The sequence below is a fragment of the Palaemon carinicauda genome, chromosome 20 (genome assembly GCF_036898095.1).
Source record: "Palaemon carinicauda isolate YSFRI2023 chromosome 20, ASM3689809v2, whole genome shotgun sequence".
NCBI lineage: Eukaryota > Metazoa > Arthropoda > Malacostraca > Decapoda > Palaemonidae > Palaemon > Palaemon carinicauda.
Window position 1 is genome coordinate 74,927,631 of NC_090744.1, and position 9,396 is coordinate 74,937,026.

Sequence of the window (9,396 nt, forward strand, 5' to 3'; positions counted from 1 at the left end):
TCTACATCAGGTATATATACGGTAGTAATACAAGGTCTTAATATTAATTATCAAGGGAGGAGATAGAATTTGCAAAACACTAATATTTATGATAAATCATCCTGGCATTGCAGAACCAAAGGTCAGAGGCAAAAATCTTATGCAGTTTCGAGATGTCCTTAGTCACCTTATTAGGTAGTATGAACATCAAACTCCTACCCTTAAAAACAGTATTAACCAGCAGGCACTTTTATAAGTATACTCTTGTACAGGCTAGCAAGCATAGAAATTCCCTCGAGTAGAGGCTTAAAGAAAAATCTCTTTAGAAAAAGCACAATGCAAAATTTCAATCACGAAGAGAAAAAAATATACACTTTCGAAACAGACAAAACATATAATTTCCTCACACAGAGGTCAAACAAATATCCTCACAAAAATGATAATCACAAATTCTTTACGGAAAGGATAAACTAATCTCCTCAGGAAAAAGACAAACTCTAATCTCCTTACAATAAGGATAAGCACAAATCTCCTCACTGAAATGATAAAAACAAATATTCTCACGAAAAGGATAAAATTAAATCAATGTCACACTTGTATAATGTAAACAATATAGTTACAAATGAAACTACTCAGTTAATGAAACATAACACAACAAGCTGAATACAATATTTCCATCAGTAAATAAGAAGCTTCCAGTTTCGGTTGTAAAGAAAAAAAAACCCTTCTCGGAACATCACATGGAATTAAACGAACCTGAAATTAAGTTTCTACGTGGACTTATAAGAATACTTAAATATAAGAAGTGCCAACTCACTCTGTTGGACAAGGAAACATGGTAGGCTTGAGGGGACATTAGTTGGAGGATTAGGTAAGGGAAACTATACACTGGAAGATAAACCAAGGTACAAATGATAAAAATTCAACGTTAAATAACAAAATCTGTTGAACCGACCGGCTTTCTCGCAGAGTTGTAAACACGGACATCTGAGCAATATAAAAACATTAGTTCAAGCAGCTTAGAACTTACTGGTAATAACTTAGAAACTAACAATAAATGAACCTGGTTAAGCAGTCTTCCCTCTAACTTGTGATAAATACAATAAGATCATATGAATACAAATCTCTCTTTCCAACTAGATTGTGGATTTTACACGTTCTACAAATTGCCTGGTGCATGTGAATTTAAGTGATATAGTAAGGTACCTGATGCCTTATGAAGCTGATCAACATTAATGCATCATAAGTTGAAGATAATAGGACTGGTTTAAGGGACCAATTGCGTGGAGAATATTTTTTTTTTTTTTTTTACAACATGCAACAAAATCATTCGGAGAATATAAGAGCACTAACACTCAAAGGTGTAACACCCTGGCAATAACTTTGGTACTGCATTTTAGAAACATTCACTCTAATAGGAAAGTTTCCTCTGTTCAGAGACCTAAAAACTTCACACTTGACCTAAAATAATTTGATGGTTTAACTTAGCTCTGCCACAACTAAAGCCATATCACTATCAGGCTCTAATTCATCTCCGTCCTAGCAAATTCAGTGAGATGCTATGCAGGAATATATATTTTAAATGAAAAAAATGGCAATGGATGGGACCTGGTATGTATTAAAGTAGAATTAAAACAATGATCTTTATGTTCAAATTACTGAGAATTAATACTTTGTATACTGGGTAGTTCACTTACCATTTTTCAATACCTTGGGCATACCATCCTGAACTATATACTTATATTACAAACACAATCAATCAAATAAAGATATTTAAGATACGTATATGTATAACCTAATATGATTAGTTTATTGTAAAAAAAAAAAAACTATAAAAATTAAAATGCATAAAAAGAGACATGTTAACATCGGCAACAAGATAAAGCAAACAATTAAAACAATCGAAAAAATACCAATTTATAATAAAAACAATATTATTATTTCAGTACACGTGGTCTTTGGCAATATTAAAAGATTAAAACAATGTTGGTCATGTGCTCCTATGACCCAATACTCTACTAGTCTGTTAAGAAGAAATCATACATAAAGTTTGTACAAGAATCCCATGCACTCAGCCCGAATTCTGTAAAAAACCAGCAATAACTAAATAACATAAAAAAATATATATCTAACATGAGAATGAGGAAATTTACCATAGGCCCCCGCTACCCTTTTTACCTGATCAGGACCACTGGCCCAGTGACCAGTTTGTCTTCCTCTCTCTAGCCGCCAGGACACCAGGAATCGTCTGTACTCCTCTGGTTGGGGAAAAATCAACTTATTCATGAGACATTGTAGTGAGCCAGAGATGCCTGACAGGTCTTGCTAGCGAATGGCCGATGATTGTTTTAAATTAGTTCACCTGGGGTTAGCTTCCGACAGGTGACACCTGTTTATGTGTCATATCAGGAATTTTAGAAAAAGGCCTTTTATTTTTTCCAAGAAGTGAGGTGGAGGCGGGATTTTGTAAAAAATACAATGAACAATCTTACAACTCTATGTGCATATAAATAATAATAATTCTACCTTTTCTGGCATACCAGATTTGATAATTTAAAAGAGTAATTAGCAGAGGGTTGGTGCGGAGGCCATAAAATCCTACAATTAATCAGATCTGATATGGTACTGAGAAATAAAAGCTACATATAAGTCAGCAATACTAAAATCTTATTCAAACCAGTGAAATAATTCAACTCAAAGCACAGCTGATGGCCTTTGTCTTCTCACTTCTACGCCTTGACTTCACAAAACATGGCGTAATTACATAGCCACCTTGAGTCACAGTATTTGTCATCAACCCCATTGAATGCAGTCTACTTGTGTCTCAGTAGAAGAAAATGTAAAGTTCGGAAACAAAAATATCAGGGGTAACTTCTATATTATTCAGAGTGAGAACAAGACACAAGAAGAAAGAAGACTAAAGAAAATGCTTCACAATCCGTGGAAAAATACTTATTTTTTTAATGTTTTCTGTTATTCACTGTATCAAGTATAATTTTGGTTGAACAATGAAAAAAAAAAGAACTTTGAAAGAGTAAAAGCGAGCTTCGATGATATTACAGCAGTACGTGGTTCATGTTTGGATCTTTTGCAGTGAAGAGCTTAAACAAGCTTATAATAACTGCTCAGTTTAGTTTTGTGGAATGGATATAGGTCCTTTTAAATTCCTTGATTGAGGAATTGAGATTGAGTGAGGAAGTACTTTTGTCCAGAAATAGAAATTGTTTGAATAGTTAATTGTATGTGTAACTAAAGGGGCCCTACGCATTGACATCTAAATTCTCAACCTCTAGCTTGGCCTTTGTTATGTATTTTGTACTGTAATACTATATGTGTTATGGGTATTAAAAGTAATGTTGCACAGTATTGCATTGGAAAAACATGTTTCAACATAGTTCATAAGTGTAGTAGCTTATGTTATGAAGTATTTAATCATTGATTAATAGTCCTAAAGTTAGAATGTGATTCTTCGATCTAATGAGAGCGATGCTCACTTTTGGTTTTAGTATTTTTGTGTACGAGTTTTGTTTACATATTCTCATTCGAGGGACACAAGTCATTTAGACAAGTCAGAGATTGGAGCAGCAATGTAAGCCTTTAACACATTAAAGATATTTTAAAGATACCAACGTATCATTAAACCCCAACAAGAAGAATCAGCAACATCGGATGAGATGTAGAACAACACTAATGAATGGATATCATTCCAGGTATGTATGAAGGGGCCATTCCATTTTGGATAACCAATACCATATCTAATATTTTGGCGACATCGGATGAGATGTAGAAAAACACTAATGCATGGATATCATTTCTGGTATGTATGAGGGGGCTATTCCCTTTTGGATAACCAATAACATAACCAATATTTTGACGACTGGTGTGGATCAGGAACCCATGCAGAGAAACACAAGAGACAGCTAGATGCAAACCCCATACAGCAGCAGCAGGTATGCAGTAAACAAGAGGAATGCCACAAAACATTTATACATTCAAGGTCAATGTCAAGAAAGAAGCAAGAGGGACGCCACAAAACCTTTATACATTCAAGCTTAATGTCAAGAAAGAAGCAAACAACCTATATATATATATATATATATATATATATATATATATATATATATATATATATATATATATATATATATATATATATATATAACATAGCTTAGAACCGAGTAAAGTAGGATTGAAATTTGTTAACAGTAGGCATTGGGTGGGAAATTTTCACTAGAAGACAGTGATAGTTTGTAACCAGCAAAAAGTGTAAACTACATTAGTTGGTTGCATAAACACCCAAGAGGTGCAATTAACATAGAAATTAGGTTAGAAATAACTTTTTTACTAACTAGTTAATTTTGTATATTTAATTTGCCTAACCTAATTCAGGTAAGAAGTAAGAATGCCCCTGGACATCAAGCATCCAGAGAAGGTTAGCATTGTTTCTTAACCCAATTCTGTTGTAACACGAATGGCAAAAGTGGTGTGAAGAAATAGGTAGTATGAAAGAAGCACAGAAGGGGTTATTACTGCAGACAGCCAGTAGAGAGGTACGGGAAGTGTTTAAGACACTAATACCTACCAATGACAATAGTGATGCTGCGATTAAGGCTCTTACCACATATTTTGCCCTTCAGGTCAATAATTTTTTGAAAGTTATAGATTTACAGCACAGGCATATCAGAAAGACCACAAGAGTTTTGAGGCATTTGTGACTAGACTTTAGAATTTAGCAGTTTCATGTGAATTTATATTATTAGAAAATTTTATCATAGGTATAGTTATTGCCTATTGCATATCACATGGGCTAAAAAAATGATTCCAGGATAAAGATTTAACACTAGAGAAGGTATTGATTATAGGCAGAGCTCAAGAAACATCAAATAGGCAAAGTAATATAATAGGTACTCCTGCAAGCAATATAATGTCAAATTCTAAAATTAGCAAGGTATGGTCAAAGTTGGAAGACAATGAGAATCAGAGAAAAAATACGTCAAAGCCTTATCTTAGGAAATTGCTGAACTCCAATGCTCACAAATATCAGAATCAGACCAATACGCATAAGCAACAGGAAAAACCCAAATGCTATAGGTGTGATAAAACTGATCATCTTGCATAAGAAGCAAGGGGACTCCCTACTACAGGACAAACATGCCAGAATTGTAGAAAGACAGGACATTTTTCAAATGTTTGTAGATTCCTTATAAAGTACACAAAGAAAGTAAAGGCAGCAGTGGATATTAGAGGCCAGGGGAATAATGCGAGAAATTTTCATGATAATCATGTTAGGTTAGAAACTGATTTTGCGTTTCGCATTAATTCCTTCAATAAAGGGGCAAAGAAACACATATTGGTAGAAGAGATCATAAATGGTAAACCAATTGTAATGTAAGTAGACACAGCAGCTGATGTATCAATTATGTCTGAGAAAACAGGTATAACAATTTATATTTGGTTATTAGAAGGCACAAATAGAGTTTTGAAAGGTTATAATGGTTTTGATATTCAGGTAATATGTGCTACAAGCGTAGAAGTACCTTTTAAAGATCAGAAGTTAAAGAGAATGCCATTAACTTTACTAGGTTTGGACTGCCTACATTATATAAAATTAGATTGGCCTAGTTTTTTGAAGGTTACAGGTACACAAGATGAACACAAGAAGGAAGTGTCTGTGGATAATATTCTATCAGAGTTACAAGACGTATTTGAAGATAAAGTTAGTACAATAAAAAATGCAAAGGCAATTTTAGTTTTGAAATCAGATAGTACTCCGAGTTTTTTTGCTCAAAGGCCAGTACCATATGCATTGAAAAGTGTAGTTTAAACAGAAATAAAAAGGGAAAAAAGTGAAGGTTCTTGGGAAAAAAGTTACCTACTCAGATTGGGCTACATCATTAGTTCCTATATTGAATGAAAACGGTCTTGTTATGTTATGTGGAGATTACAAGAGAACGTTGAACCCACAGCTTCAGGTAGCTCAACATCCATTACTAAATCCAAAAGACATGTTTGCAACTATGTCAGGATGTAATGTATTTTCTAAGTTAGATCTTAGAGAAGAAGCTTCCAAGGGATGAAAATTCACAAGAACTATGTACAGTAAATACATCCTTAGGGTTGTATAGACTAAAGAGATTGCCTTATAGAGTAGCAATTAGTCCAGCTATATGGCAAAAAACTATAGATAGGATTGTTTCAGGAATGCAATGAGTATTTATTTTCATAGATGATATTTTATTCTGTGGTAAAGATCAAAGAGAACATAGAGAAAGATTATGGGCAGTTCTGAAGAAGTTGAAGGAACATAATATTAGAGTAAATAGGAGCAAATGTATTTTAGAAGTTGATTCAGTGGAATGCTTAAGTTTGCAATCAATGGCAAAGGTATTCATAATACTAAGGAGAAATTTAATGTAATGATATTAACGAAGGTACCAGAAAATGTTAAGAAATTACAATAATTTTTAGGTTTAGTAACATTTTATGGAAATATGCTTCAGGATTTATCTACAATCGCACATCCATTGTATAACTTATTTTATACGGGCGTAGAGTGGAATTGGGCAAAAGATTATCAGGAATCTTCTGAAAGAATCAAGCAGGAAATAACTTTACCCACTTTTCTTGTACACTATCAAATGGATTTACCAGCTAAATTAGTTTGTGATGTATCAAACATAGGTTTAGGCGCAGTTTTATCTCATATAATGCCAGATGGAACAGAAAAGCCTATTGCTTGTACTTCTAGAGTATTGATTGACTGATTAATTATTGCTCTCAAATGGGAAAAGAAGGTTTAGTATTAGCGTATGGACTTAGGAAATTTCGTATATATCCTTATTGAAGGAAAAGGTTCACACTTGTCATAGATCATAAACATCTATTAGCAATATTGAGTCCAAAAGCAAGTTCACTTACGTTGGTATCTGCAAGACTAGAAAGTTTGGCAATTACATTAGCCGCATATCATTATGATATGGAATATCATCCTACGTCAAAAGTGTGTAATGCAGATGCTTTATCAAGATTTCTGGTAGACAAAGCACCAGAAGACTATGATGTGAGTATATTATTAGTTTCAGTTATTAATGTACCTATTACCGCCAAGGATATTGCACATAATACCAAGAAAGACCCAATAATTAGCAAGGTTTTAAAGAGTTTAATAACAGGCAGGGACCTATGTGGATATAACGTATATTGTAAAATTCTATAAAGATATATTTAGTGAATTGAGTATAACACATGTTTGTATAAGGAAAGGGTCAGGAGTAATTATTCCTAGTTCACTGAGTAATAAGTTTGTGTTTGAAATACATGCTGATCGCCAAGGTATTGTCAGATCAAAGTCTGTTGCAAGGACTTTTGTCTGGTGGCCAGGTGTAGATAGAGATATTAAATTATTTGTAAGAAATTGTATGAACTGCGCTACGCAACAGAACAACCCGCTATTTGCTAGAATGCACCCGTGGGAATTACCCAGGTATCCATGGCAAAGAGAGCATATAGATTTTGCAGGTCCTTTCCTAGGTTATTGTTTTTAATAGTTGTAGATGCTTACAGTAAGTGGCCAGAAGTAATTCCAATAAAGACAACAACATCTTACGCCACAATTCAAGAATTAATGAAAATTTTTCTACACATGGCTTTCCAGAAAGAATTGTAAGTAATAATGGTCCATAGTTTACTTCAAAGGAATTTAAAGATTTTTCTTAAGTAAATGGTATTAAACATACATTTTCAGCAACATATCACTCTTCCACGAATGGAGATGCGGAAAGTTTAGTTCAAACATTTAAGCATATCATGAAATGCAAAAAGGCAAATTCATATAACATGTTTTCTAATGTGTCAAAGTTTTTATTGTATTATAGAAAAACACCACACAGTACAACGTGTGTAACACCATCAAATTTTTTGATGGGGAGGAGGATTAGGCGTAAGTTAGATTTGTTGTATCCAAGTTTGCAAAGTTATTTAGAAGAAAAAGGGTATAAGCAATTGGAAAGTCTCCCAAAAGTAAGAAATTTTTCCCCTTGTTCTAATGTCAAGGTAAGATCATACAATACTCCAGAAAAGTGGGTACCAGGAGAAATTGTATAAGAGATAGGAAATTTACATTATGATGTTCCAATTGGTAGAAATATTGTAAAACGTCATGTTCATCAATTAAAGCCGTTAAATACAAAATCCTATAATTCATTTGAATGTTAGAGATGAGAAATTTTCACAAGTAGTTAAATCAAATATTAACCAAAATGCTCAAACATCATATGTATATTCTGAATCAATTCATATACCAGTACAGGATGAAGTTAGAATACTTCCCTATATGATGAATAGAGGGAAGCCCCCTGGGAGATTAGATTTGTAGTTTTCTCAATGTGAAGTTAAGGGGTAGGAGACTGTTATGTATTTTGTACTGTAATACTATATGCGCTATGGGTATTAACAGTAATGTTGCACAGTATTGCATTGGTAAAACATGTTTCAACATAGTTCATAAGTGTAGTAGCGTATGAAGGATTTAATCACTGAATAATTGTCCTAAAGTTAGGATGTTATTTTTCTTACATTTGTATTGCAGTAGGATTCGATCTTTTGGGGGTGATGCTCACTTTTGTTTTTTGTATGTATGTGTACGAGTTTTGTTTACATAATCTCACTCAAGAGACACGGGTTGTTTAGATACGTCAGAGAGCTGAGCAGCAATGTAGCCTTTAACATATTAAATGTATTTCAAGAATACTAACGTATCATTAAACCCAACAAGAAGAATAGGCGACATCGGATGAAATGTAGAACAACACTAACAAATGGATATTAATCCACATATGCATGAAGCGGCCATTTCCTTTCGGATAACCACAACCATATCCAATAGCCTTGACTATATCATGTATTAATTGGCATGGATTTTCATACCGTAAATAACGAACAAAGTTTGAAGTCTCTATGACAACGATGTCAAAACTTGTGGCTGATTACGTGAATTGGACATTTTGCTTGAATGTGACCTTGACTTTTGACTTTGACCTTTCAAAATTTGATCAGATTCAGCTTTTCACAAAGCAGATAATCCCTGCAAGTTATTATTATTATACGATTAAATTTGTGGCAAGAAAGCTGTTCACAAACACACAAACAGACACCCACAAATTTAAATCTATTACTCAGAGAATGAACATATAAACAATGATAATATAAGAATAAACTATTCTTATCTATTTTTAAAGCACAAATAAAAGGATGCACACTTATCTAATGTCTAATCTGTGGCCATGTTAGAAATAAGACTCGGGTAAATAACGAATAATCTTGTTTCAATATTTTGCACTTTTTGAAATTGAGGATGTACAGTGGAAGTATGGATTCAAATGAATCGAGATGCTCCACATTGATATCTTTCATGTATAT